Below are 22,752 nucleotides of genomic sequence, written 5' to 3'. Positions count from 1 at the left end.
CTAATGAAGACATACATAGCGTTTCGACCAAATATTTAAATCTAGTTGTCTAGTGTTTAGTTATGAAGCGAAGTAATTTTGATTTTGCCAAATCTGGAAGTTTATCTATTTATTTATTTATTTTTCTTGCTTCTGCTCTTCAGTCAGTAGCAAAATCCTCACACCACTCAGTTATACTATTGTAAGCTTTAGTATGCATGTAATTTTACCCAGATATGAGCCTGTAATTATAACTGAGTTTGAAGAAGGGAAGAAGGAATATGACATAAAGTGATTTTTTTGTTGTTGTTGTTAGTGGAACCTGCTGGTGGAATAACAGCACAACCTCATAAAGCTGATTGAATACAGTGAATTATTTTTAGTGCAGTTCAATTATTTTAAACAAAATGAAGAATAAAAGTTAACAGACTCTAATGGTTATTTATTAAGACAAATTTAGAGGTGCATAATGCAAAGAGGATTTTTTTTTTCACTTCCATAACAAACCACCATGTGATTAAATAGGTTTCAGTGAAATGTGATACCTTCAGTGAAATGTGATGCCTCAGTGGTGAAAAAAAATAATCTTAATTAAGAGCTCCAATTTTACTCAATTTTTTCCATCTTATATCAGTGAAAGAGAGAATTTTAGGAAGGGATAAATGATTTTAAATACAACGATAAAAATGTTTATTATTAATTTGATATCATATCTTTTAAGGAAGGATTCTACATGCTGAAGTGTTTCATTCACTGTTTCTGTACATCCAGAAATAGAGAAACATGCATTGAAGACAGGTAAGTAAACCCCAGATTCAGAGTTAGTCTGCAGGTAGACTCCATAACAAAATTGATTAATGTTACTGGGACTGAGAAAGAGAGAGTAGATGGAAACTATTTCTGAGTCCAAAGGAATATGTGGGGATGCACCTTTCATAGGGGAATTTATAAATGTAAAAAGTAGTGAAATCTGTCCTTGAAGATGTGTGAGAGCACACAGATCCTCATCCAGGATGTGGGTTCCTTTAAGAAATGTGATGTGTTACTACCATGGAGAAATAATTGTTAAGTATAGAAGAGTAAAACAAACAAACAAAAAACAAAACAAAACAAAAAAACACCACCAACAACAGAAACAGATATCTACAGTTTCAGATTAAGTCAATAAGCATAATAAGGCTGATTTTTTATTTTTATTTTTTTCATATATACCTCTGGTCTTCATTTCTCTTTAAATGGCAGAAGATATGTCTGAGGCTAGAATTTGGACAAATATTTGCTTACTAATTAATTTCTGCAACAGGAGGAGCATTCCAGGACTTTCATATACTTCATACAGTCATTACAGTCCATAGACTGTGCCATGTCTAATCCAGATATATTGCTTTAAATAAAGCTTTTTTTTTTTTCTTTTTTTTTTTTCCCCTCTTTCATCTAGTGGAATGATTAGCACTGTAATTTTTGTAATTTTCTATTTTTTTCTTTAAAAGGCAACATCACTGACATAACTGTCTTTTATTTATTTATATATGTTTTTTACTCTAACAGATCTTTGTCTTAAATTTTATTGCTTTAATAGTTGCTCATAGGAAATGTAATGTCTTTTGGCACAAATATATCAATTTGATCTTGCTGTGATATATATTTGAAATGAAAAAAAAAAAAATTCTCTGCATGAACACCAGAACAACAGCAACAGAAAGCACTTAAATCTTTTGCGCAGAGGGATATGTAAGAAAATCTTTTGTGTGCACAGGGAATATCAAGCACTATGTCAAAACACAAACTGGTGCACTGAGTAAAAGCTGTGACTTGATTATAGGAAATCTTTAGGGACATGGAAACCCTATGTTCTCATTATGAAATGAGATGACCAATGCAAGGAATAGCTGTACAATCCTTCTGGGAGTAACAGAAACAAAACAAAACCGAAACAAAAGTTTTTAATAAAAGAAAAAAGCCCACAACAATGCATTTGCTAGTGGACAGGAGTTGCAGAGCTACCAGGCCTTCAGGAGATCACTTCCAAAAGTTTCACCTACCCTGGCAGGTTATATATATATCATTCATAGAATATAAAATAGAAAATTAGCTGCAAACAGTACATAAGAACTGGCTACATAACACAGTGTCTTCTGGGACGTAGCTATTAAAGATGCATTGACTGGTTCTTACAGGTCAGCCCCATGCACAACACAGCACATGAATACATTCATGACAAATATGCTATGGCTGCACAAGGAGGTCATGTAGCATGTCTGCTGCCTTCTCTCTGCAGATCCATGGATTTCTGTCTTCTCTTTCCTGTGCCAAAACAGCTATAAAACTCTTGTGGGCTTACAGCATGTAACACAGCTCAGACAAGCAACTCCAGTGGGAGAAAGAAGGAAGGTAAGACAAAATTGCTTCTAGCCTTATGCTTCAATAATTAATAACAAATAATAACATACTAGACCCTTGAATCATTCTGATGATCAGAATTTCCAGTCTGAAGGGAGCAGACAGAGAGGAAGAAGGGATCTAGCTTTTAGAGCAGGTCTTACAAGTACATCCTGGCTTGCTCTGGGAAATTATTTTATCTGTGCAAAACAGAGAGCTGGCCTCTCTTGCTACAGAGATCGGTTGTGGGATGTATAAAACAGCCCCGGCATGTAGTGAACTGAATACCATACTGTGAGAAACACTCTGTAGCCAATAACATAGGCTCTAGCGAGGATCTCGGTGAAGTAGCATTTTTATTTGCGATTGCAATGGCGGGCATCCCATAAGCAGGAGCACACCTACTAGTTCCATAACACAGTTTATATACTTTTTTCTTGATGACCGGGACCCTCCCCTGTTTCCTCATTGACTGGATAATCCAGGTTCACAATCTATCTGGTGCTTCACATACAATACATGGCTTCCAGTTGCCAGCCTGTTATAAGTCAAATTTATTTTGACTTTTATACTCTTTGAGGTGGTAATGTTTCTTACACAGTGATTTCCACCTAATTGCTCTAAGGATTCTGATTGTCTGCATTTTACAAGGTCGTCTGTTAGACTTTCTTATCACTGCAAGCATATCTTAATACCACATTCCTTCCCTCTGAACAATGTAACTATGCAAAAACAATATTTTTATTCCCACACATACTACAAAAAGAAAACATGAAAAGGGACGATGAAGATACAGACTTTGAGTTTGAAATAGGCAGTCCCAAAAGTAAGAAGTGTTTGCAGGGCATATGTAGGAAAGCTATGGACATGATATAGTTTATGGCTTGTCATTTCATTTTCATCTAACTATTCCTACCTATACATGGTTAGTTGCATGAGCCTTGTTTATGTAACTGTTATTTAAAAATACTTGCAGGAAGAGAAACATACACAAGAAGATTTAATCTTTCACACCGATAATTATGTGCCTGTAAAACAGAAGGCTGGGCCTTAGGGTTTTTAGATGTTCAGTGGCAGAAATTTTCTAGAACTGATCAGAGGACAGGGATGGTGAACTCATAATGTGTGTTGCTATTGCAAATGGTGTGCAAGTAAGGTTTGAGATATCTGCTTTCTTTTGGCTGCTGTAGAGCTTTTGCTACTCACACTATTCAGCAAGCACTGCCTGGCTACAGGAAGAGTTCAAAGCATCAGCTATAAGATAAGGAAATGGCTTAGAGGCTGTAAGGAGCAGGAGGAGATAAAGTTGAATAAGGAGCAGATGGGGGTAGAGAAATACTGTGGAAAAGGTTCATCAACACCATCCTTGTCTCTATACCACTTTTCACAGAAATGCATACAATTTGAAAGTAATGTTTAATGACGATTAATGTAGCCAAGCCTTTATTCTTATGCTCTGAATGGTTTATTAACTTAAAGAATGTCAGTTTTTCTTCACCTTCTTTAACATTGTTTATGAATGTACAGTTATTAAGTTTTCTGTCATGAGAAAAATTCAGGATGGACCTTGAAATAATACTTTATATTTAACATGTCAGTAATCATATTGAACTAATAGTTACCTCTATGCATTTAACATGTATACATAATGCCACCATAGTGCGGTTAAAACATGAGAAACATTATTTTAAAATAACATTAAAAATACTGTGTCACAGCTTTAAAGCATGTACATAATGAAGAAAATATGTCTTCAATGTTCTGTGGAATATATGACAAGTGTACTGGGAATAGAGGGTCAGTTCTTTACTGGTACAAGCAGAAGCAGTTCTAGTGAAATGAAAGGCCTTCTACTTGAACTGTCAAATCTTGAGAGCTGTATTATTATTTTTCTCATAGGTCTTCTGTTTATGAAGTTAATGGTAATGCAGAATGACAGAATAATTGCTGTTAATATCTTCTCTTTCTTTTTTTTTTTTTTTTTTCCAAATGGAATGTGATTATGCAATGAATCTTCTATACAGAGAATAAAGTATATTAAGGCACTTCACTTCAGTTGTCAGGAATCCAATTGAGAGTTTAAATAACCATAAAGTTTCCTCTTTTTCCTTTTTTTTTTTTTTTTTTATCTTTCTGGCAAAAATTCTCAACCCGTAAGATTTTTTTTTTCTTCTTTTCAACTCTAAGGATCTTATGTCCCAAATAATCTCGTTGAAGAGATAAAGCAGCTCTGAAAGAGCCTGCATTAGGGGGAAGAAAAGTTGCACAACTTGCTGAGAAAGACGAAGTAGGGTCATTTCTTCAGATCATCAGCTAGTCTAATTTCTGTTCCATAACCGTAACCTGGCTTCATGACTTGTGGGTTTTCCTTCAGCTTCACATCATCACCTGCAATTTGCATAATGTAAAACTCCAGGAAAACACAGGGCAGGAAAAGCTTAAATTAACCTTGTAAGGTCTGACATTCATTTTGGCTCATTAATTTCAAAGCACATGTAATTCTCATACTGAATGGGTAGTGAATGCCTTCAGCTGTAACAATGAACTGCAATAAAACATGAAAGAAAGAATGTAATTTTAGTACTATATCTGAAAAGAGTAAGATTAGATTTTTGTGTTTGGTTGCCATGTCATATATGGGAAACATAAATACTGCAATGTAGTCAGTTTCCTATACTGAGGCATTATAATGAACAGTGAAAATCCTCTGAAGATATTTTTGAATCATAATGCTAACTTAAGAAGATATTATAACTTCATTTACTGAAATCCAGTCCCTACTATCCAATTTTGATAATGTGCTTGGTATCAGTGTTTTATGAAACCACATTAACTATTTTATTTATTTATTTACTTATTTATTTAGATATAGATAGATGGATGGATGGATAGATAGATAGATAGATAGATAGATAGATAGATAGATAGATAGATAGATAAATAGATAGATAGATTTAACTGCCTCTGGAACATAACATATGATCACGATCCATGGGGAATTATCCTGGAACTGTATCTTGGTAATTCACGGTTTCTTTCACCTTTGCTGAGTTTAAAAGCATTCTCAGGGCTGCTTCAGAGATGTTTTACATAACAATACATACCAGCATAATAAAATGTGTTGTGATAATATTAGAATAGTAACATACAATGTGTTTACCTGCAACAATCTGCCATATAAGCCAACTGCAGATCACTCTGCCCAGAACAATAATTGACACTCCAGGTTCAATTGTTCTGTTTTAAGGTTATGTATTGACTTAGGAATATAAAATGTTAAATTAGTGTTTCACTCGTGTCCTCTGACAAAACAAAGCATTGTATCAGAAGAGTAACTACTTAAAAGAACCAATCCTACTCTCTCAAGCAATTTCTTACTCCTGTAAATACAACTCTTCATCTATTTTTAGAAAAAACAAGCAAACAAACAAACAAACAAACATGAAACAACAAACAAGCAAAACCCCAAACCCTAAAAATTTGAATATACCTGAAAACATATTTCAGGAAGTCAGAAAAATAAAGCAACATTTCTTGAATTCCCAGAAATATAGTCTCAATACTAATGTTTCAGTCTATTTGGACCTAATTTCTCCTGAGCTGTGTGTTTCATCCCATGGTCTTCCCTACATCAGCCTCTTTGCTGAGAGCTTCTCAATGAAGTAGATGTAAGAAATTTTTGAAACAATCAATTTTCTTTTCTGTATCCCTCTTGGCACAAATGTTACAAAATAATCCAGCCTAAGGCAAATGCTTGGCATGGACTATTTCAGTGTGAAGAATAAACGTCAGCAAAGTTAAAAACAAACAAACAATTAAAAAAAAATGTTGATTCACTTTAATAAGTACTGTTATCTCCACATATTAATAATTAAAAGAGTAACCATAAATAAATAAATAAATATCCCATTCAAAAGACTCTTCAGATTAAGAAATGTCCTCTAAAGTACAATATTCACTGTGAACAGTAAGACATAATCTTTGAAAATGGCCTGAAAAATAAAACAAAAGAACAAAAACATATCTTACCTTAATAAAAAGCTTAAGTTGACAATACTGAAAAGAGCAGGTCAGAACTTAAAGCGTGAATTGAACAAACTTATTGCCCTCACACAGCAACGCGCACTTTACTAGATTCAGCCTACAGATGCCACAACTATGTGACAAAACTTTCCTAGGCTTAGGAAAATGATGAAATAAACACAATAATTTAAGCAGAAATGCATATAGAAAAATAATGGGTGAACAATCCAACACTTGGTGAATTCTGCTTCACAATGATAGGAAGAGCTGACATTGAAAGATCAAAAAGTGACGTCGCTATGAATGCTTTGCCACCACAAGCCAGTTATTCCTGTGGTAACTTTCTGACACCTCCTGCTTAAAACCCAAAAAGTCAGCAGGATTGTGAGGCCCCACTTTAATGGTCTTTATTTGTACTGAAAATCAAGATCAAGTGAGCTTTTGCCCTTCTGCTTCATGGAAGGTTTCTGGCCTCCTTGAGCTCGCAGGAAAAAAAATCAAATTTTGCCTTTAAACACCCCAAAACTGTGCCTAAGTTTATTCTATTTTCACTACATGACTTAGTATTTTCTTAGCTGAAAGCCAAATTTGCCTGTGTGGGATCTATTTATACTACATGGAGAAAAAATCCTCTTCTAGAATGTGATTCATGACATCCTAAAGTACACCTCTTCAGACAAAATTGAACTGCTTATTTATGTCTATTGACAATAATGGGTTTGAAGGTGACTAACTCAGAAGATACCTGCTGTGAAGGCATTTATTCAGATAAATCCACAAAAGATGTTTTGCGTTTCCAAGCATGCTCATTCCAGGTCTTTCCTGAAGTTTGCAAAGATCCAGCATTTTTAATGTAAAGATTTGACCTACTCCTGCGTAGTGAATATCTTGGGATACAAAGATAGGTGTTTGGCTATGGCATTAGTTAAAAGAGCTGTCTTGTGCTAATTAGAATACATTTTCTCATTTCATTTTATATGGGAGAATACAATACTCCCATATTGCTCAGGGAGTGACTCACTGAATTTAAGGCCATGTAGTCCAAAAAGGTTCATGTTTGTTTCTTCAAATTATGTCAGTGGAGGGTAGATAGGCAATGTCCATACTAGATGGACATTTCAAATTTGTGGTAGTTTAACACCAAGGCGGCACCACACTGCTCTTTCACTTCCCCCATGCAAAAAGACAGGGGGAGAAAATAGGATGTAAAAAAGCTCACTGGTTGAGATAAGGAGAGGGAGATCACTCACCAATTACCACTACAGGAAAAACAGACTTTTATTGGTGCAGGGGAAGGGGGAATAGAGTATACAGTCAGTCCATAATGCTTTGTCTCTGCCGCAGCTTCATTCTCTTCCCCTGCTTCAGTTTGGGATCCCTCCAACCAGATGACGTCTTTACTGATCTGATTCAACATAGGCTTCCCACAGGCTGCAGTTCTTCAAGAATTACTACTACCTGAAAGGAAGCTGTGGAGACCTGGGGGTCGGCCTCTTCTTGCAGATAACTAGTGATAGGACTAGAGGGAATGGCCTCAAGTTGCACCAGAGGAAGTTTAGGTTAGAAATCAGGAGACATTTCTTCTCAGAAAGAGCAGTCAGGCATTGGAACAGGTTGCCCAGGGAGGTGGTGGTGTCACCATCCCCGGGGGTGTTCAAGGAAAGGTTGGAGCTGGTGCTTAGGGGCGTGGTTTAGTGGGTGACATTGGTGGTAGTGTGGTGGTTGGACCAGCTGATCTTGAAGTCTTTTCCAACCTTAACGATTCTATGATTCTAAGAACTGTTCTACTATTGGTCTAATATGGGTCTGTACCATGGAGTGCAGTGCTTTGGGAATGGACTGCTCCAGCATGGGTCCCTCATGGGTGACAGCTCCTGCAAGACCATCTGCTTCACCATGGGATACTCCATGGGCTGCAGTGTGGTGATCCGCTCTGCCATGGTACACCATGGGCTGCAGGGGAACTTCAGCTCCATCTCCAGGAGCACCTCCTGTCCCTCCTTCTTCACTGACCTTGGTGTCTGCAGGATTGTTTCCCTCTACATTTTCTCACTGCTCTCTCTCAGGTGTTGTTGTGCCACATTTTTTCTCTTTTAAATATGGTCTCACAGAAGTGCAAACAACATAGCTCATTGGCTCAGCTCTGGCCAGTGGCAGTTCCCTTTGGAGCCAGCTGAAACTGGTTCTTACCTAATATGGAGCAGCTCCCTTGTTCTTCTCACAGATGCCATGCCTGTAGCACAGCACTACCAAAATCAGACCAGGTAAACCTAACACCTCATCTGAAAAAGTATACCTGCAGTATCACCCACAGCCCGCAAGTGTGTATCAATAAATTTGGGGTATCAGAAGCTCTGCTTCTGAGATGTGGCATAAGAATATAGGACAGCATATGTGGGACCACACACTTCTGGGATGTGTTGTAAGGCCCAGAAGAATGGAGCGACCCAAACCTGAAACTGCCTTTGTTCCTATTTTCTCAGGAAGATCTTGGGTGAAATATTTCGCATAATTCTGTGATTCTGTGATTTCCCCAATATTTCCCATTTTCCTTAATAGAGTTAGGTGGAATGCTACAAAATAGTTATTATTAAATAAAAAGTAATATTTCTGAAAAGTTCAGATGGTTCTCAGAGTATATGTCTACTATTAAACAAAAGGTTCAGCAGTGAACTTGATCTCTGGACCTCGATCTTGTGCATAATTAAATTGTAATCACTATTTCTGTCTCAGTTTTGGTGTATACTGAATAACTTTGTCTTACAAATCATGTAGAGTGAGTTAATTATCAGCAGGATAGGCTCATACTATCCTGTGCCACTTGAACTCTGGTCTGGATGCCCGCCTGTGTCCCTCTTTTGTTCAGCAATGCGGATATACACACACAATGTGTAAGAAGTCTTTGAAAGATGTCAGAAGCTTTTCCAATTTGAGGCAGAGGTTAAATAAGGTCCGCGGCCTACATTGCAAGGAAGGGAAATTAAATATAACTTTAAGAAAAAAAAAAGAGATATTGTTTGTATTTATCTTTCCTCAATATTAATGTGTTCAGTTGTATATTCAGTACTAGTGAGACCTTTGAGCATCTGGGTTTTATTGCAGGTATTTCTAATAGTTTCACTTCAATCTATACTGAAGGGCATAAGAATTTCCTTCTGTGTCATGCAAGTAAATAGACTCTTTTAAAATCATTTGTGAGTTATCTATCCACTTAATTAGGTAATTCAATAAGTACTTTAGTCCGTTGTTTTTATTGTCTTTTACTGCTTTTGCTCTGATGACCTTTTTCTGCATATGCAGTTTGTGAATTACTGGGCTTTTGACTGACACTTGTTAAGTGTTAGGGTGAGATATTTCTGCAGTGCTTGATCTTTGTCTTGAGTAGAATGAGTCATATTCTTTATTTAAGGTTATGAAAAAAGTATCTTTTAATTCAAAAGTATTATGCTGTAGGAGAGATGCTTGAGCTTGAGGAAGTTGTAAGTAAGGAAGTTGTTTGTACTGTAGGTTCTTTGTCTTAGGGCTTCCTTGCCTACCAAAAGTTAGATGCATTTAAGAGTTGGATAGTTTAAGAAGACATTTAAATAAAACAGATTTAAGTCTCTTGAGAGTGTTGAACTTGGTGTATACCGCAGAATGAAGAATTCAAGGGGTCTTTTTATCTGTTTACATCAATACTTATTTCAGGAATAAATGTCCATAGTGTTACAAACATGCTAATTGGGAACTCCTACTGCAAGATATTTAAAAATAAAAGCAAACACTTCAGAAGGCAGTACTTATGTTTTATTTTGCTACAGAGTAAAAGTTAAACTGTCTATCACAGTTTAACTGATGTGAGCAAACAAGCTTCTGTCCTCCTACAGCACTTTTTACAGACGTCAGATTTAACCTTCAAAAGATCTTCTGTATAAAGGGGTTCTACTTTGACCTCTCTAGAGAGTTTCACTCCTATTGATATTAACAGAAATTGTAATTTTCAGAGATATTCAGTAGTGTGGTTTTAGGCATTTTAAGGGATTAGAGCTCAAAGAGGCAAGAAGGACAAATTGTAAGAGTGGAAGAAGGAAAAAAAAAACTGTTTCTAGCTAAGCTTTAGGTTATACAATAATTTAGAATTAAAACACGTAGTAGATACTGAATAATCATTGTATAATTACCATTTGCCAACCCAGTGTCTATTCACTGGATGTAACACTGTTGCAGGATACCTCTTCCTCTTCTGCTTTCAGACAGTTACCATCATTGTAGTTTATAGACTACGAGGCTTCTCATTTATACAAAGTGAGCCCCATTCCCATTGTCACAATCATTTCAGAGTTTCAGAAAGACAGTGACGGAAATAGATCACATTTCTTCTAAACACTCACAAAGGGAAAAAAAATACATTTTCTGTAAGATACTGTTCTCTGAAACTGTCCTGTTGATAGCAATAATATGTGTGACATGGGAGTATATTGCAGTAAATAACTTTTGCAGTTGATTAAATGCCTCAGCTTCTCAAAGGCCATTTCTTGCTTTGTCTGCGTCAGCATCATAGATCTTCTCTTATAAATAGAACAGATGTCAATTCTTGAAAACGTGATGCTCAAAACTTCAGTTATTAAGTAGAAAACCTTGACAGTAGATGATTTTTTATATTATTATTTCTTTTCTGGGGTGTCAGATTCTAAAACTTTCCTTCAATATTTCAGATTATCCTCATTTCAAAACTAAGAAGATATAACTGGACAGAGAATGTTGAGAGGAAGAGATACAATGGATTTTCACCTATTCAATTTTCCAATCCATTTGGATTTTTGCAGCCTTGGAGACAGCCTATGCTTTCGTTGTTGAGGAAAGGATTTAAATATTATTGAAAACCCATTAGTAACAGTTAGAAATACTCTTTGGAGCTATAAAAAGCTGGCTGGATTTCTATGGAGCAAATTTTTAGTATGGTGTATGTGGACTTAAATCCAAATTGGGTAATTTTAATAAATAATGGTAATAATAACTACTGTAAAATGTAGGCATATGCTGCACAAACTGTTATCAGGAAAAAAAAAAAAAAGGACGGGGGGCATTTTAATCGTAAAGATGTGTATAGTCTTAGAAAAACACAAACAAAATGTACCTGATGGAGTTCAAGTGTTTGGACAATGCTCTCAGAAATATGGTTTGGTATTTGGGTGGTCCTTTGTGGAGCCAGGAGTTAGACTCAGTGATCATTGTAGGCTCCTTCCTACTCAGGATAATCCATGATTCTTTGAATACATATCAACTTCCTTCCTTCCTTCCTTCCTTCCTTCCTTCCTTCCTTCCTTCCTTCCTTCCTTCCTTCCTTCCTTCCTTCCTTCCTTCCTTCCTTCCTTCCTTCCTTCCTTCCTTCCTTCAAGTTCAAATGTCTGTTTCTCAAGGTTATTCTATTTCTGAATGGTGTGATTACTAAAATGTGGAGTATAAATTACATTTACTGTCCTAGGGTGGATACCTAACGGTGTATATGACAAGGTTATTTTTTTTTTATACTAATGTATCTGTAGTCACAGTTTTTTTGAATCTCATTTACAATAGCAGATGTTTTATAGCCACCTTAATGTATCTACTTTCTAGAAGTGATCTGAATAAATGTAAATCTAAGTTAGGAATATACCAGGGGAACACTATACCCCCTGCTTTGGGAAAAAACCTCTTCATCTGAAGGAACAGTTAATGGCTTTTCATTATCCATCTAGTCTTCGAAGATTTCCACGCAACTACTATTATGTGGTATAGAGTAGTCAATGGAATAGGCATATTTACTTCTTAGTGAACAAATATTTCAATACAAACATATACTTAAGCAACTGGACACAGGTAAAAGTAAATCATGTAGCTGTAGTGACATAAGGCAGAAAACACTCTAGAAGATGAAGCTCAGAGTCTAGTGGCACTAAATATTTTATTTTTTTTTTCTATGTTATAAATTAGTTCTTGTTCTCAGATTTTATAACTCTGTGGTTTACTGGGACAGTCAGAGCTTTATATATATATATATATATATTTATTTGTATAGGAGAAAAGATTGGAGAAACTGGGTTCTGGGGATCTGTCCCAGAACCTGTGGAACTATCCATGTCTTTTTAGTTCCATGTCCATTACAGTAAAATGGCATAATTATTTTCCAAAATGTTTCAGGAAAGGTGTTCATTTCAAATATCTGTTACACTTCTTAATTGAAAAATAAAATAAAAACAATCCCAAAACCTACAGAAAATGCATGCAACTACTCTTAGAGAAAAGAAAAAAAAAAGACATGAAGGGAAGAGTCATGTTTGATCATGTTTGTCTTTTCATTTTGCAGCAACAAGACAAGAGGCATTGGGCGCAAACTGAAACATGGGAAGTTCCAGCTGAATCCTGATGCTGTGCCAGTACTATGCAGCAATAGACACAACACTGGTGTGATACCAGTCCTGCTCTAGCTACAAGTGCAGAGCACAGCACTGTATGGGCTGCTGCATGGAAAGTTAACATCCCAGCCAGACCCAGCACAATGATCTGTCTGATCATATTCAGACATACTGAATTCAGACATTCAGACATAAATTCATAAATATTCAGCTACTGCATCGAAATACTCCATTAATCTCCTTCCTTGTATTAGAGTATAAAGTAATCTATCATGATCACTTTAAGGTAGATGGTGCAATAAACAAATTATCTAGGAATATGGTGTTGATTAGCTTAGGAACATTCATCTTATATATACCTAAACTAACCCATGGTAGCTGTATTTATTCAGTGAAGTCCACTGCAGTTACTTGTTTATATGATCTTAAAGAGGGAATTTTATATAATGGAAGTAAGACGTAAGAAAATATTTTACATTAAAAAGTCAATTTTGAAAGAGATTTAATCTATAGTCACTTTGTAAAATATAAAGAAGTAGCTTATGCAACTTTTTATAATTATGATACGTTTATTTATTCAGTACCATCCTTTAAAGTTGCAGAATGTGTCTCTAGAACTAAAGCAGAATATGCAACACACTCTTGCAGGGTCTCTGTTATTGCTTTTTGCTTTTCAAGAACAAAGTCATTCAGGTTTAAAGTGTATATTTCTTCCTTGTGCATGAAGATTTTGAACACACTATACAAAGAAAAGGAGAAAATGGCAAGTATTCCAAGGAGCTGGCCTGGTAAATAAGGGAGGCATTCGGACTGTAACAGAGGACTGAATGTTCCTCAACTCAAGATGAGTTTAAGTGTCAGATGGTAGCATGCTGGACTTTTTTCACCACTTCCTACATTTTTACATGTAAATCTGAACCAGACAAAAGTAAACAGATTCATCATGTGTTCTTGCGCTGCTTAGAGTGATCCAGCAAGATTATATTGACTACTAAATCCTATTCCTGGCAGCCATGTGAGACTAGGTCATGCATAAGAGACGGGAAGGTAATGCTTACTAAACACTTGACATGAATGGGACTTTTCTGATGAAATATTGAATTTGGGGGTATGCCTTCTGGGGAGCAATATGCAGACATCAAAGAAACCATTATCAGTGCAATCATAGGTGCGAGACAAAGCATAGCTCTCCTTTTAATAGTTAAGAAGCTAAACTGCCACAGATCGTACTTCAAATACAGGATAAATGGGTTCCGAAAATTTCTTTTACAGTATATACAAAAGCTTTCAGTTGCATGCTATTGTAAGTGTGAATTTATCATCTTTGTTGGAATAGTTTCATTTTGTGTTACTAATTAAATATTTGTAGGAACAGAAAGTGAAAAAAAAAAAACCCTCTGTGATAGAAGTTATGCCATTTATGTGGGAGAAGAAATTTCACTGTAAGTTTTCTAACAGAATAAAGCAGATCTGGATCAGGGAACCCATATGATAAGCGTTTGAAACTTGAATTATACGGCTTAGGGGCTGTCTCACCATAAATTACTCTATAAACTTGATGAATTTTTAAGTGCAGAAAATAACTTTAGATTTTATTTATTTATTTATTTTACCTGGAGTTGGAAAATGTTTCTCATTTGAATGTTATTAAATATGTTAAATTTCCACTATATTACTTCACTGACATTGAATAAGTGAGAGATACACACAGGGTTTATGAATATTGACTTGTCTAGTCATATGTCTATTAACATTTGTATACACTTATTAGATAACAAGGAATTGTGAAAAAAAGAAAAAAGAAAACTTCAGCTAATATGCAGTATGCAGAGCTATGTAGAATCCTAATGCAGAAGGAGTCTGAAAAAGAACATTGACAGCCTATATAATGACAGTGTTTGAAAGGTTACTCCTTTCAGTTACCAAATGTTTGAATATAATGATACTTTTCAGTACTTGGAACCAGCAGACTGAGGATGAGTCAGAAATGCAAATACAGTAGCTTGTATTAAATGTCCCAAAGGAAAAAAAAAAAAAAAAAAAAAAAAGGAAATGGAATTTAGAAAGAGAAGACCAGGAACAAGAGAGTCACTATAGCACCACCAAGGATGGAGAAACTTCAAAAGATTCTGTATTGATGTTGACTGTCAGTCCCCTCTGTCGTGTGTAACATTCTGCTGGAAATCTTGTGTGAACAGCTTTTGTTTTGATATTTCAGAACTTCCAGTTCTTTTTGCAGCAGAGCTCAAAGATACAGAGATGCATGAAAAGAGAGAAAAAGGTGTTGGAAAATTAAGCTATGTAAAAAAATTTTGAAACACACAAAAAAATATAATCACTGATTCAGGTTTGACTTCAAATGATGAGTGATTTCTTTTTGGAAAATAACATATTCTATTTCCCATTTTTAAGGAGGATGCTGAAACTGAAACTGAAAATTCTGGATTCCTTTAGCTTGGAATATAGCATAAGATATCCATGTTAACTAAAACATGGTTATTAGCAGTAGCATATCCATACCAGAATACAGGCTAAATTACCTCATCAAGATGCTTCACAGTACCACAGGTGGAACGAATCCAGTAACTGAGTTAACTTTTTCAAACCTTCAGATATCTCTGCATCACCCCTCAGGTCTCAAACCATATATGGGGATTACAACAGTTTTGAACGTATTCTTTAATTTAGGATTAGATGTACATGCCAGTAGTGCCTTTTCCAGATCAGCCTGTTTACACCAAATAAAATAGTGTTGTAAAATGGAGAAAAGGTCCTCTTAAAGAAGAGAAGGATTTTTTTCTTCACAGTAATGGTTTGGCTTGGAAAGGACATTAAAGATAATCTTGTTCCACCTCCCGTGCCCTGGGCAGGGACACCTTCCACCAGAACAGGTTGCTCAAAACCCCATCCAACCTGGTCTTATATGCCTCCAAGGATGGGGCATGCACAACTTCTCTGGGCAACCTGTTCCAGTGCCTCACCACCCTCAGAGTAAAGATCTTCCTTATATCTAATCAAAACCTACCCTCTTTTAATTTAAGACCATTAGCCACTGTACTATCACTACACTCCCTGGTAAAGAGTCTCTCCCCAGCTTTCTTATAGGCTCCCTCTAAGTACTGTAAGGCCACTATAAGGTTACTCTCTGTAACCTTTTCTGCTCCAGGCTGAACAACCCCAACTCTCTCAACCTGTCCTCATAGGAGAGGTGTTCCAGACCTCTGATCTGACAGGTTGACATCTTTCTTGTGCTGGGAACCCCAGAGCTGAACGCAGTACTCCAAGTGGGGCCTTGCAAGGGCAGAGTAGAGGGGGAAAATCACCTCCCTCAACATACTGGTCACGTTTCTTTTGATACAGCACACAATATGGCTGGATTTTTAATACCCTTTAAATATGAATGGAAACTGATTTATTTTTCCAGGGCTATTGTACCAGTTTTCTTCATCTTGTTGACTTGTGAGGTTTTAACAGATTCATTTTAAATATATTTTATTCCAAGATTGTAAAAACAATTAAAGTTGCTAATTACCATCAGTATATTTGCTTACTGAATCCCGTAATAAACGCAAGCATTTGTAAATAAAGAAAATTATTAAAATCTGAATAAATTTTACTCTCCAAGTGATAAATGTGCTATTCTTACTGAATAAAAAGGAAGGCATATTTCATCTTCATGATGATGACTCTTTCAAATGTTTTAATTATCTGAATCTGGGACACTCTTGGATACTTGAATTCAACTGCATGTCATGGGTATATGTGTATGTGTATAGAAAGCAATAGAAAGAACAAGAGACATATGAGAGAGAACACAATGATGAAAAGCTGCAAATACACCAAACACAAAATTCAGGAAATTATGTATTTAAAGTGGTTTGTGTTGCTGATAACGTTAAACCCTCCTACATACCAAAACTTAGATTATCAAACAAAAAATTGGAAAACGCATACCTAACAACCCTTTGAGAACAATTTCTTTTAAGTGATTAGCAAGCATTACATAAAGACATGTGGCCAAGGGTGAGAAAGAATTTAGTTTGTCAGGAAAGCAATCAAATGCAGGAAGAATAAGGCCACGTTCTTTTCCTGCTATTTTCCTATCTTGTTGTTCACTGTGCAATACATAAACGAAGCAGTGTTCCTACAGAACTGCTTAAGATAGAACACTGATTCATAATAAAAGAGATTTATCATTTGAACATTTTTAGATGTCTCATAAGTGTGAAACAAATGATCATGTAAATAAGGTTTGCCTCACCAGTGACTGAATCTTCAGCTGACAATATCTGCATTGCTAGCATGGCCAGCAGACGTAGTTGTTCAGTCCCAGCAAGGTCAAATACAACTTTGCAGAACTGGATCCAAAAAAGAGCAAAAAAGTTATTCTTGACTTTGGTTCAGCACTTTTGAGAGTCCATGTGGAGTACTGTGTCCACTCATGGACTCCCCAGGAATCAGAGAATCACAGAAAGGTTTGGGTTGGAAGGGACCTGAAAGATTATCTAATTCCAACACCCCTGTCATGGGCAGGAACACCTCCCACTAAACCAGGTTGCTCAAAGCCCCATCCAATCAGGCCTCAAGCACTTCCAGGGATGAGGCATCCTCAACGTCTCTGGGCAACCTTTGCTTGTGCCTCACCACCCTCTGTGTGAAGAATTTCTAATATCTAATACGAATTGTTTTTCTTCTATTTTTAAACCATTACTCTTTGTTCTTTCACTATACTCTCTGATAAATAGTTCCTTTCCAGCTTTCTTGTGGTCCATGTTTAGGTACTGGAAGGCCGCAATGTGTTCTCCCCAGAGCCTTCTCTTCTCCAGGATGAACAACAACAACTTTTTCAGCCTGCCTTCGTAGGAGAGGTTCTCCAGTCCCATGGCTTGATGTTCAGATTTAGATCAGTGAAGACTCGTGTTCTGCAGGGGTCAGTACTAGCATTGATGTTATTTAACATCTTTCACTTTGACATGGACAGTGGGATTGAGTTCAATCCCAAGCACAGATACAGGCTGGGCAGTGAATGGACTTAGAGCAGCCCTCAGGAGAAGGACCTGGGGGTGTTGGTTGATGAGAAACTAAACATGAGCCAGCAATGTGCATTTGCAGACCACAGACAACTGTATCCTTGGCTGCATCAGAAGTGTCACCAGTAGGTCGAGGGAGGTGATTGTCTATCTCTACTCTGATCTACGTGGAGTGCTGCATTCAGCTCTGGGCCCCCCAACACATGAAGAACATAGACATACTAGAATGAGTCCAGAGGAAGGCCACAAAGATGATCAAGGGGCTGGAGCACCTCTCCTATGATGACATGCTGAGAGACCTGGGATTGTTCATCCCGGAGAAGAAAAGGTTACAGGGAGACCTTATAGTGTCCTTTCAGTACCTTAAATAGGCCTACAGAAAAGCTGGGGAGGGACTCTTTGTCAGGGAGCACAATGATAGGACAAGGAGTAATGGCTTTAAACTAAAAAAGGGTACCTTCAGGAGAGTACTTAATCTTATACAGATTTACAAGAGCATCTTACAGACTATGATAATTCAGAATAGTTTTTTCTCAGTGGTATAATGAAAAAAAGATGTAAAGTCTGTCATGTCAAGGGTTGTCTGGTCACTAGCTTTGTGTACTGCTAAAAAAGTCATACAAAAATTTATTTTTTTTTAACATTTAAATTTGACATTTTGATGTGTAGAATTCAGTCATAAAGTCATTGTTTTTATATGATATTTTCTTAGAAAGTTTTGCATATTTTTCCAATTTCTATTTTTTTTCAAAACTCTTTTTTTTTTTTTTTTGCTAGCTTTAAATTTGTTTGCTTGACCTACTTGCAAAATTCTGCATTTTTAGGGAGCTTTTTTTTTTTTTTTTTTAGTATAATTTAATTCTAGTACAGTACCTTCAATATGTTAACTATTCTGTTAGAAACTAGATAAGCAAGCTTTGGGATTAGTCTGGCAAATCATTTCTTTACTTGATTGCTTTTTTTTTTCTTTTTTTTCTTTTTTCTTTTTTTTCTGCTTCTAAGATCTTATTTATGTAATGTAAAAATCATTCATTTCATCTATTTGTTTTTCCTCTTTAGGAGGACCCATTGTTTTTATTTATTTTACTGCTACTTTGGTAATATCATAAAGATAGGATTATTTTTTTAGGATCTTAACTATTAAGTTGGAATCTTTTTAATATAACCTGTCATATATTCTTTGATTTACAAATAAATTAAAAGGAAAGTAAAATAAAAATAAAAACAGAAACAGCGTCAACAATAACAACAACAAAGTAGAGAAGTCCTAACCCATTTATCAGAATAGATGAGTACCCACAGAAATTGTAGGCCTTTCTTTATGGATTGAGTTACATATACATTTCTGAACAGGTAATTTACTAAAACGGTTGTTTTCATAAGCACTGTAACATTTCTATTATTTTTGAGATAAATAAAATCTTTTTTTTTTTTTGACCGACAGAAACAAAAATGTAGTGAAAGATGGATGAAAAGATCCACCTTCTCTCAGAGCATATAATCCATAAAGTGAGAAAAAGTGAGAAATGCATATTAAAGGGATATATTTAAATATATCAGGTATAAAGGCTGGTAAAAATATGATGATGGGCAGACATCTCCTCTTTTGATAAACTAATCATTCACTCTATCTAAGGTGATTTTAGGTAACATTGAAATAAGAAATATGCCTCATAGTAGCATGAGATTCACGTGAGAATTAAATATTGCATTTCATATGCTTTTCACTAAGATTTTGGACAGCCATTTCAAACACTGTTTTGCGGCTACTGACATCTATACTCCCATTGAGTCTGTTAGTGGAATAGCCTACAGTAGAGTGAAGAGACACCTGACCCAGCACACATGCCAGAAGTGATGAAGTCCCAACAGCACTGAGTTAAGCATGAGTTTATTCATTCTAATCATATAATCACAATAGCCTCCACTATTGCTTATTGGAGGTTGGCAGATTAGAAAACATCCTTTCGATACTGAGCTAACTTGCTCATGACCAGTCCCATACACAGGCAAGTTGGCTCCACAAAAAATATATTATGCTATTCAAATGCATAGAGCCAGTTTCGGTCTGAAGCTGTGTTCCTGTTGTACAGCATCTAAACCTATAAACTTTATAGATATGCGGTACTGCACAGCGCAAAGACAGCTGAGGCAACCTGAGATCACCAGCAAGGCCTCAACACAGCAAGGAAGCAGTAATAAAACTGGACAAAAAAGGGATGTCATTGCTCTCCTGAGGCTCTACACTCGGTCCAGTAACCTGTGCATTGTCTGAACTGGTCTGCCTGGAATAAGGCAGATCCTTTTGCCTCTCTGGCATAGTTTATCTGAAGTGTGGATAGCAACTTCCCAGCAAATGCAATGGTTACTAAATTTAAGACCACCTGTAGATGTTAATAATGTTTACATATGAGCCAGTCAACTAAACTCCCTGTTTGATCAGAGGAGAAAAATAACAGTTTTTGCCTTGTAATTATTTATTTATAATCCTAATCAGAATTGCTCCTCAATATGCTTTATTCTCCACAATCAATAAAGAAGAGCCTGGAATGTCCATCTTGGATGTGGACATATATGACTGATGTGTAGAAACAGATGGAATCACCCCTGGCAGCTACCACAGCTTTTTATGTCCTACTAGTTTAAAATGCGTTAGCAAACTTTTTTAAAGAACTTTTTATTTATTTGTTTGTTTGTTTATTTATTTATGTTGAATAGAAAGAACAAAAAGTTCATCTCCCACTAAGAAAATGTTTACTTATAAATTGACAAAGGTGGACCATGTTTTGCATGCTTGGAGTTCAAGGAAGCTGAATAGAGCTCATATCTGATCCTTTGAGATGTTTTTGCCATTGAGTTGGGAATAAGCAAGGAGATGGCTTTCTTTGCTTCTGATATTTAATGGAACAGTGGCTTCAGGATGATGACCCTACCTATAATTAATTTCATAACATCAAAGCAAAACTGATTATTTTTTATTTTTTATACCTGAACTTGAAGAGCAGGGCAAGAGGAATGCTGCATACAGTGTTTCAAACATCTTTGATACAAATCTGTTATTCTGAAAATATTTTTTTTTGAGAGAGAGAGAAGGGACAAGAAGAGAAAAGGGGGAAGAGAAAGGGCTAATTTCAACTCATATTGTATTTTGAATTATAAAAATATCACTCAAAAATGTCAGGCTGTTGAATTGTATTGTTCTGACAGCTTCAAACTTCTAATTTAGTATGAGAAAATTATTTTAAGAGTAGAAAAACATTTCCTGTCCACATCCGCTACTGTTGTAAATATTACACATTATTTTCACCAAAGACAGTCTGAGAAAAATGCTCATTTAAACACTGAATTTACAGATGAAGTATTTGGGAATTTTCAGACCCCTAAAGAATATATGAACAAATATATTTCTCTTACTGATGAGACAGCAATGGAAGAGGTTTAAGAAAATATCAAATGAATGCTTAAATAACACAACTGTAAATTAGTAAACTACTAAATTACATAATAAATCATATTGAACCATAGGAATTATTATTATTTTTTTGGTTATATTTCTGCTTATTTTTAAAACTTGCTGAACTGATGCAATGCAATGTCAATATATTTTTGAAATAAACACCAGATCAAAATTAGGAAACTGTCTGGATAGGTTAAACACAATGAAAATACTATACATTCTGATCACCTGGCTTGTTTTCAGGCATCAGTAACTTACTGAAACAGTGTTCTTCAACATTAACTTTCTGTGATTAATAATAATTACAAAGATTTATAGGCTGACTGTTCTGGGTTGACCTCAGCCGGCAGCTAAGTACCTGCTCAGTCACTCTCTCACTCCCCAGCAACAGGATGGGTGAGAGAGTATGAAGAAAGTCAGAGAACTCATGGGTTGAGGTAAAGACAGATTAAAAAGTGAAACAAAGCTGCACACCAAAGGAGAAGCAGAATAAGAACTTTACCCACTACTTGCCATTGGCAGGCAAATCTTTAACTACCACCTGAAAAACAGAGCCTCAGTATGGGTTAATGGTTATTTGGGAAGACCAGTGCTATAATGACAAATGTCCCCTGTTCATCCTCCTCTACGTGAACCTTTATTGCTGAGCATGATGTCACATGGTATGCAATATTCCTTTGGTCAGTTGGGGTCAGCTGTACTGGCTGTGTCCCCTCCCTGTGTCTTGCCCTTCCCCAGCCTACTTGCTGCAGGGACAGAGTGGGAAAAAGAAAACCATGACACTGTGCAAGCACTGTGAATTAGTGTGCCAAAACACTGGTGTGCTATAAACAATGTTTTAGTCACAAATCCAAAACACAGCACCATATTGGCTGCTATGAAGAAAATTAACTCCATCCCAGCCAGACCCAGTACAGTAACCGAGGGAACCTCTGTCAAATAATAACATATTTAAAAACAAAACCAAAACCAAACAAACAAAAATTAGGGCTACTTCTACTTTAGCAGGTTTTTTATGTGAGTATCTCTATTTAAACCATATACATTTTTTACATCCATACAAAAGGAGTTTTGCATGATTTTCATATTATTTTTTTTTAGTGTTTGACAAAAATCATAAAACTGTTTTACTTTTGTTATTATAATAGGTGACTGCAAACAAGAGATTTAAAAGCCATGTGTAAAAAGAGACAATGTCTATTAAAACTAGTGTGCACTGGCGGTCTCAAATTCTGTGCATGGCTGCCTAACAAATAGCCCCCAAGGGTCTTGAATGAAGTCTAAAGAAAGAATTACAGCTGAAAGACTAAGTTCATGGTCTGTCCTTAATTCACCCATCTGACACTGCAAAACAGTCTATTTTGTCTGTAACAGTGGTCAGGAGGAAGGAGTCCAGTTCTAGCAGGTAGGATAAAAGCAAAGATGACATAAACTTCTTTCACATCTCTGTTTTGGAAGTCTATAAAAACCTTACTTCTGTAATACTTTTCATTTAAGGACAAAAGACCTT

The 22,752-nt window shown here is 36.0% G+C and overlaps 1 long non-coding RNA gene across 1 annotated transcript in view; it reads left to right on the top strand.

Moving 5' to 3' along the window:
* Nucleotides 1-2,126: 2,126 nt before the first annotated feature.
* The window catches only part of LOC310883705, a 64,088-nt gene continuing 43,462 nt past the window's right edge, over nt 2,127-22,752 (top strand). The window contains exon 1 of the long non-coding RNA XR_014573674.1: nt 2,127-2,370. This is a non-coding gene — a long non-coding RNA (uncharacterized lncRNA). The remainder of the gene's footprint in view (nt 2,371-22,752) is intronic.

Source organism: Anser anser (assembly GCF_964211835.1).
Source record: "Anser anser genome assembly, chromosome: 1".
Taxonomy (NCBI): domain Eukaryota; kingdom Metazoa; phylum Chordata; class Aves; order Anseriformes; family Anatidae; genus Anser; species Anser anser.
Note: the sequence above shows the minus strand (reverse complement) of the source record. Positions and strands in the feature narration are given on the sequence as shown.